Raw genomic sequence first — 9,069 nt, 5'->3', positions numbered from 1 at the left:
AGAAGTTAAGGGATAGCACCCTGGCCCAGAGTACAATCCTCAAGACAGGGGGAAAAAAAGCATAATAGAAAGACATAAACACCAACAAAACATAATAGTAACTAGTTCTCAAAGGACATCTGAAAGGCAGTGCTATTGGTTAAGTAGCCAGGAAAATAGTGCTTCTTCAAATTAGATCTCCTTACCCGTATTTCTTAGCACATGTTCAGAGAAAATTGAACACTATTACTTCACTCTGAGCTCAGAGCAAATGACGAAGAGCAGGGCACAATGCACAAACATACATATCACACTAAACATATGGTGTGGTTATACTGCATATTGTTGGTTTTGCTGACTTTTCTAGTGCTGGGGATATAGTGTCGCATTTTGGAAAGAGAGGGAAGAAGACAGGGAGGATGGAGGGAAGGAGGGAGGGACAGAGGAAGAAAGGAAGGAAGAAGGAAGGGAGGAAGGAAGGGTTTTATCATTCATATTTCTGTTTCCTGAATAGACTATTCTACATCTGTTCTGGAGTTTTGAAATAAGGTCAAATTTTTAGGGTTTTCCTCTTCCCAGGTTGACTCTTTGGCAAGTTTCTGCTGCATCTATTTAACTATTAGGTTCTGGAGAAATTAGTAGTGGCTGAACTGCTGTGGAGGAGAAGAGGTTGGACTACAGTCAGAGGCCTGAGTGGCAATGTTGATTCTCCCACAGACTCATTGTGATGGGTTTCATCCTTGAAAATGTATAGGAAAATAACTGTGTATAACTGTCATTGCAAATAGTATGTACACAGAATCAAATTCGGAGTCCAGTTCCATATATATATATATATATATATATATATATATATATATATATATACCTATTCTGGGGCTTGTACTCAAGTCCTGCCTGGACTTCTCACACTGTTTCCTTGCTCATGGCTGGTGCTCTATCATTTGAGCTATACCTGCAGTCCAACATTTTTCTGGTGAATTGGAGATAGATTCTGAAAGTCTTTTCTGCTTTTTTGCTGTCCAAGTTTTCTTTGAACCCTGATCTTCAGATCTAGCCTTCTGAGTAGCTAGAAGTACAGAAGAATGCCAGCTGCACACTTCAGGCTTACAACTTTGATCTTCAGTTCTGAGCCTCCCTAATAGCTGGGACTGCAAGAGGGAGCCACCAGTGTTGGACTTCCATTCTAGCTTTCAAATATGTGATCCTCATCTACGAGTTCTCCCTATCCCGTGCCTGATTGTTAACTATTGAAATAACTCTCACCTTGTTACCTGGACTTAAACAGGATAAGATAAATACATTTTATTAAATATAGCTTTATAGAATATCTAATATGAGCAAAGTAATGTTACAGTACTGAACAAACAAAAATATTCCAGAAAGCTTATGTTCCAGAGAGAAGGTTGGGGGGGGGGGAGAGAAGGAAGGAGGATGGGTGGGAAAAGAGAGAAAACAAAGATAGTAAAACATGGTGTATTACATGGTGCTAAGTGACAGGGACAAAAACAAAGCAAAGCATGCAATGGGGAATGTGGAGTAGTGGGGAAATGCCACGACTTTAATTTGTGGTATGTAGAGGAGGTCACCATTCCTCCAGAAAGCAGCATTTGGCCTAAAACCTGGAGTGCAGATAATACTATAGTACCCTTCAGGTAAAGTAATAAACGTTTTCTGTGGGCTTGAACTCAGGGCCTGGGTGCTGTCCCAGAACTCTTTTGCTCATGGCTAGCCCTCTACCATTTTAGGCCACAGCTCTACTTTCCGTTTTCTGATAGCCAATTGATGGTAAGAGGACTTTCTTGCCCAGATGGCTTTGAACTGCAACCCTCAGCTCTCAGCCTCTTGAGTAGCTAGGATTACAGGCACGAGCCACCAGTGCCCAGCCAAATGTTCTTATTCCTGAATCTTGACTCAAAAACAATTTAGAAATATACACTTTTAGGCTAAAAAGCTAAAGTAAAAATATGCAGGGTGTGGTGATGCACATATGTAATCCCAGTTTTCAGATAGGAGGATCACAAGTTCCAGGATGGGCTAGGTTATATAATTGAGAAAGAAAGGCAGCAGTGGGGAAGTGCTTGTTAGCATGTATGAGGTCCTGGGTCCTGGGTTCAATCTAAAGCATTACTCCTTCTCCCCCCCCAAAAAAGTGCGCGTGCACGCGCGCGCACGCACACACACACACACACACACACACACACACACACACACGAACACACGCACACACAGGGGCTGGAACTCAGGCATGCACTGCAGTGTCTGAGACTTCTGTTATTTCATACACCACACTCACTGCCCAGCCCTAAGGTCCCCAGTTGGTTCCTCCTCATGCTAAGTGCTAAGGCAAATGCTAGAAACTCTGGCAGGGATGAGATATAGGATAAGGGGTGGAAGGAGGATGGGGTTCGGGGGTGGAGAGGTGGAGGCTTGCAGGGATCTAACCCAGGGGCCTTTTACATGCTAAGCAAGCTCTTAGCCAACAAGCTACAACTTCATTCCCCTGCTGTGTGGTTTCCTGTTGCATCTCTAAAGGAGTTAGGAAGAGCAGTGTTTGGAGTTGGGCTGAAGATAATTATCTAAATGGAGTACTAAACACCAGTGTATCCTGGTGTTTAAACCCTAGGAGTCTGCGGTAAATTGAATGGTCCTTGAAAAAATAAACAAGGTGAGAAATCCTGAAAGCTTCTTTCTTAATCAATCTAGAAAAGCAGCAGTTTTTTTTCCCTAAAATTTTTAACATCACATTTTCCCCATCTGTTGAAACTACCTTGTTCTGTCTGTAATCTAGATTTTGCTTTGTTTCTATAGATACAGTTCTCCAAAATGCTTCTATAGCCATAAGCTTTAGACCATGGTCACAAAATCAAATGCTTACATGGAAGAGACAGTAACAATATAAGCAGTATAAAGCAATAGAGAAGCCTCTCACCACTCAGAAGGCTGAGATCTGAGGATCACAAAGTCAACCTGAGCAGAAAAGTCCATGTGATCCTTCCTTATTACCGGAAAATCAGAAGTGTACCTGGGGTTCAAAGTGATAGGATGCTAGCTTTGCACAAAAGAGCTCAGGGACAGCACCCAGGCCTTGAATTCAAGCCTCATGACTAATGTCAGCCCCCCCCCCCCATCCTGCAAACAACAACAGCAACAAAATGAAAAAAGAAAAGCAATATGGTGGAGACTATGACAAACTGGACCTTAGATGTTCTTCCTCAGCTCCCTAGATGGTTATTAACTGAGAATGAGAGGGCCATGTAGCTAGAATTTCTAAAGAGCTGGACATGGAAAATTGTAGGCAAATCTTTGCTTTTTAAATTTGTAGTCATTAATTCAAGACAGTTAAATATACTGTGTGGATCAATTTATGATCTCTGACATAGCACATACTTTTTGTACTGCAAGAAACATAAGGAAAGTAGGCTGATAGGTCATACATGCAATGTCTCAGTCATTGGTGGTATGGAAGAAGCCTGTGTATGTAACCTTAGGTAAATCCCTGGCCCACAGGGCTTTAATTTCCTTTTCTGTACAAGGCAAGAGCTAGACTAAGACTTTTCAAAAAGGTGATCCTCTAAGCTGAGGAGATCTATTTTTATAGAGATGGCTGCTGGAGCTGGCCAAGGGTGGGGGACTCCAGGGCTTGCAGAAGGACTGCTCAGCCTTTGTTCTCTTTCTTCTTTGGGGCTTCTGCTTTGCTGTCTGATATGTTGAATTTCTGCCAAAAGTTTAAAAATAAAATCTTTTTTGAAGAAAGCTCTCTCACTTTCAACAAAGGTTGAAAACCTCTGTGTTCGTTGATCAGCTCTAGACGTTTTTCTACACCTGTCTCATGCTTTCTTCCCTCCCTCCCTCCCTCCCTCCCTCCCTCCTTCCTTCCTTCCTTCCCTCCTTCCCTTAGTTCCTCCCTTCCCTCCCTCCCTCTTTTCCTTCCTCTCTCCCTCCCTTATTTTCTTTCTTTTTGACAGTTCACAAGTCTACACACAAATATAGACATTTCTTTTCCTTTACCTATAGCTTATTTTGAAGGATTTTTTTCCTTTTGGTTCTAGTGGACAGGTGGGTTCCCATGACTGACATTATATTGTTTATATACAATGTAGTCATTTTTGTTACTAAAGTTTTTTTTTTTCCTAGCCAATCATGGTGGTATAAGTCAGTATTCCCACCTACTTGGGAGACTGAGGCAGAAGGATCACTTAAGTTCAGAATTTTGAGTCCAAAACATGACCCTATATCAAAACAAATACAAGTCCGTGCCAGTAGCTCATGGCTGTAATCCTAGCTACCTAGGAGGCTGAGAGCTGAAGATTCTGGTTCAATGTCAGCCTGGGCAAGAAGGTCAGTGGGACTCTTACCTACAATTAAACACAAGGGGGGGAAAAAGAAGTAGGGCTTTGGCTCAAGTGGTAGAGCACTAGCCTTGAGATTTTTTTTTAAAAAGTACACACACACACACACACACACCCCTAAAACCTCTCAGATTGATATGTATATAATTTGATAAAAATATCAACATTTCATACTGATCTACAATTTTTCATGTATTCTGCTACTTGAACAGTTCTAAAGATTACTCACCTGGCTTTAAAAAGTTAGCTATAATTCACTGAAAATTTAATATAAATGTCTTACTAATAAGGAAATAAAGGCTAGGTGGGGTTACAGACTTATGTTGATTATACAGGATTTCACCCTATACCTGTCTTAGAATATTATCAACTGGATCCCCAAATCCCTTCTAAGATTGCTTCTGGCTTTGATTAGGCAGCTGTGTTCTAGGATCACCTTCCTGATTGCTTTCAACTGTAGCTTTCTACATCCTCTTATCTACTGAAAAAACCTGGAATGGAACCCCATTAACACACAGCTGTTCAACTTTGTTGTCCTAATCTGGACTGATAAAAAGGCCCCAGAATTAAAATAGTCCCTTCCATGGCCTGGATTTTCTTTAGTGGAAATGAAAGAACTTCAGATTTGTGGGTGGAAATAAACTTTTTTTCCCCCAGTTGTGGGGCTTGAACTCGGGGCCTGAGCACTGTCCCTGGGCTTTTTTTCTCAAGGCTAAAGCTCTACCACTTGAGCCAAAGCGTCATTTCCAGCTTTTTGTGTATATGTGGTACCGAGGACTCGAACCCGGTTCTTCATGCATACTAGGCAAGCACTCAAGCACTAGGCCAAACTCCCAGACTAGAAATAAACTTTTGAGAGTGAATAAATGGATCTGTTACTGTTAATCCTGCGCTTGGTTGAGTTATTCCTCCTGCCACAGAGGTTATTGCTTTCCCAGTATGATGAACTATCTACTGTTCTCATCTAAATGGGATTTTCCCCTCTAGTGGTAGGTATATGTTGAAAGGATGTCACAAAGCAAGTATTTATTAAACTTAATACTTTGCTGGTCAGACTGTATGTGGTAGGTCAATATTTCTAATCTGTAACCACAGTAATTAGTAATTTCTTGGAATTCAACTACAAAACAGAACAATAATTTTTATTTGTACGTGCAGTGTTCTCAGAGAATGTTTATGAACATTGTTTGTCAAAAAGAACAACATAAGGAATGCAGCATAATTGTTACGATTCTTATTTTGTGGGCAAGAAAATTTGACTAAGGGTCAGGTACTAGTGGTTCACACCTGATCTGAGGATCATGGTTCAAAGCCAGCCAGAGCAAGAAATTCTGTGAGGCTCTTGTCTCCGATTAAACAATAAAAGCCAGAAGTGGAGCTATGGCCTAAGTGGTAGATCACCAGCTTTGAACAGATAAGCAAAGTGACAGTGTCTAGGCCCTGAATTCAAGCTGTAGTGTTGGCATGTTAAAAAATTCTTTCTAAAATGCTGTTTAATATTTAATTGGCTAATGGAGGACCTGAATTACAACTCAGATTTCCTTTTTTTTTTTTTTGCCAGTCCTGGGGCTTGAATTCAGGGCCTAAGCACTGTCCTTAGGCTTTCTCAAGGCTAGAGCTCTTCCACTTGAGCCACAGCATCACTCTGGCTTTTCCTAGGTATATGATACTGAGGAATCGAACCTGGGTCTTTGTGCATGCTAAGCAAGTACTCTACCACTAGGTCAAACTTCTGGCCCTCAGATTTCCTTTTTGATCCTGTCTGATCCTGTTCCCTCTTTCCACTTTACTATAATCATTTACCCTTACTTATTGGAGAAATAAAGTAGGTTTTAACTGACTTTTAGTGTGAACTTAGAACCAGAATTTCACACATGCAAGGAAAGTGCTCTGCCATTGAGCTCCAAGCCTACGGTAGTGTTTTGCTTGTTCTTTTCTTTTCTCTGGTGTGTGTGTGTGTGTGTGTGTGTGTGTGTATGAGAGAGAGAGGCGAGGGGAAGGGTTGCTAGGGATCTATCCAGAGTCTTGAACATGCTAGGCAGCTGTGCTACCCATGAAACTACACCTCCAGCCCCAGCAACACTTTTCTATCACACCTGCATAAGTCAATAAATAAAAAGATTTATGGCATAGTGATACCCAGACGCATCACCTTTAGGTGTGGGCAGGAACGGAGCAAAAATGTCCACTTTTCTTTGGTGATTTTAATGTGCAGTGTCGTAGACCATTTTCTGTCACTATGACTAAACAGCAGACACCAGATAATGCATGTAGAGGATGTAGAAGATGATTTAGCCCATGGTTCTGGAGACTAAGAAAATGGTATTGACATCTTTTGGACATTAGGTGAAGACCCTCTTACAGTATCGTAACATGGTACAGTGTATCACATAGGGAGACAGGAAGATGTTAATTCACCTCATACTTCTTCCTTTTATAAAACCACTAATACTACCATTGGGTGGGGAGAGGCCTCACCCTCCTCATCTCTTAATCCCAACTAACTTTTCTTTTTTTTGGCCAGTCTTGGGGCTTAAATTTAGGACCCATGCACTGTCTCTGAGCTTCTTTTTTTTTTTTTTCTCAAGGCTAGCACTCTACCACTGGAGCCACAGCACCATTTCTGGCTTTTTCTGTTTGTATGGTACTAAGGAATGGAACCCAGTGCTTCATGTATGCTAGGCAAGAACTCTACCACTAAGCCACATTCCCAGCCCCAATTAACTTCTTAAAAGCTCCCTTCAGATACCATCAACACATGAAATTGAGGATTACGTTTTCATCACATGGCATTTTGAGGGACACACTCTCATCCTAGCATGTATACAGTCAGATTTGAAAACTTCTGATAGATGAGTCTAGTTCTTGTTCAAAACCAGATAATCTTAAATGGCAGTTGATTTGTGTTTTGTGGAGGTGCTTGTCCATATTTTGTTTCTGGGTTTGTTTCTTCTGTGAAGTTACAATCCCAGCCCAAAACATGCCTTGGGAAGAACTTTCAAAATCCACACATACTTGTTAATAATAAGATAATTTGGTGAGACCAGGTTGAAGACATAGCTCAGTAGAGTGTTTGTTTAGCATATGCAAGGCCTTGCCTTCTGTCTCAGCACTCTCCTTCCTCCCCCACCCCCCACATCAAATTATTCCAGATGAATGTCTTCTGGAAATAAAATGCCTATAAAAGCAAACCAATTGATTAAGAATATACATATTTGCATTTCCACCACACCTTAGCTTAGTTTCAATCATACAACATGCTGCTAGTTGTTTATGTGTTTGTGTGAAAGAGAGATAGAGATAGAGAGAGACAGAGAGGGAAAGGGAGAGGGAGAGGGAGAGGGAAAGAGAGAGAAGGAGGGAGTTTAAGCCTGTGCTGGGGCTTAACTCAGTGCCTTGGTGCTGTCATTGCTCTCATTTAGCTTTTTTGCTTAAGACTGGTACTCTGCCACTCGAGCCACACCTCCTCTTCAATTCTACCTTTGATAGTTAATTGGAGATGAGTCTCTCTTGGGTGGTATCAAATCATGGTCTTCAGATCTCAACTTCCTAAGTAGCTAAGATTATAGTCAGTATCCTGCTCATACGTTTTTGTAAGCGCACCAATTACCATTCCTATAAATGAATGTTAATTGTTACTAAAATTAATAAAAAGGATAATTAGTGAGCTGGTTTTATTTACATCATAAAATAATTTGCCATGAGGCCAGAGGACTGTGTTCCATTCTGTTTACCATTAATAAATACCCAGCACCTCCACCTTGTGCCTTTGTGTTATCTGGTACTCTTCAATTGCTCTTTTTTTTTTTGCCAGTCCTGGAGCAAACTCAGGGCCTCAACACTGTCCTTGGGCTTTCTCAAGGCTAGAGTTCTACCACTTGAACCACAGCACCACTTCTGGCTTTTTGTGTGTGTATGGTACTGAGGAATCAAACCCAGGGTTTCATGCATGCTTGGCAAGTACTTTACCACTAGGCCAGGCTCCAGCCCCTTCCGTTACTCTTGAATGATTTAGTGTTGCACATAGCAACTTCAATTTCATGCATGTGAGCCTTTCAAACTTGAATCTGAAGCAACTTTTTCAGCAGTATTTACATTATCCAAGAGGAGCAGACATTGAGAGAGAGGGGGGGGGGGAGAGATGCTATTATCAATGGAACAGCAAAATTTCATTTTTCTGAAGACCTTTTAAGATTAGGATAAGCAATGTTTATAAAAGCTCCTGTGTGAGTTGTGAACTGTCCAATAGGGCCATGTTTTGAAATGGATTCCTAAAGAGCAATGTGATGGGTGTAGTTGATAAAACAAAGTCACAGAGATCTGTCTTTCATCAAATTGGCCTAGGAGTAAGAATCAGAAGAATGGCCCCCAGGGTAAACACATCCTTTGGCGCCTCTTACTATCAGCAGCTTCTAGATTTGAACCACACTGCTGATCAGTGCTGGCTAAATGGTCTTTGAGGTGCCTTAAGCTATAGGTGAAGCACATGTAGACTTCCTTTCTGTTTGCTAGAATATTTGGGGCGGCAGGGGGGGGGGCACGTCTTAAAAGCTTTCACTACCTGGAAAAGGAACTTGTTCCTCACTGAGTTAAGGAAAATCCATAACTCCTAAGGGCTAAAGTGAGCATTGTTTTTTAATGCCCGATAACTAGAGTTCAGTTTGTTTTCCTGGAGTGGAAAAGTGAGCTGTTGAGGCTAACTTGAATTACTGCAGAGACAGAAACTGTGTTAAGTTCT

This window comes from Megascapheus bottae, chromosome 24, assembly GCF_031878675.1.
Source record: "Megascapheus bottae isolate mThoBot1 chromosome 24, mThoBot2.hap1, whole genome shotgun sequence".
NCBI classification, from domain to species: Eukaryota; Metazoa; Chordata; class Mammalia; order Rodentia; family Geomyidae; genus Megascapheus; species Megascapheus bottae.
The sequence above is the reverse complement of the archived record's forward strand: the minus strand, read 5'-3'. Positions refer to the sequence as shown.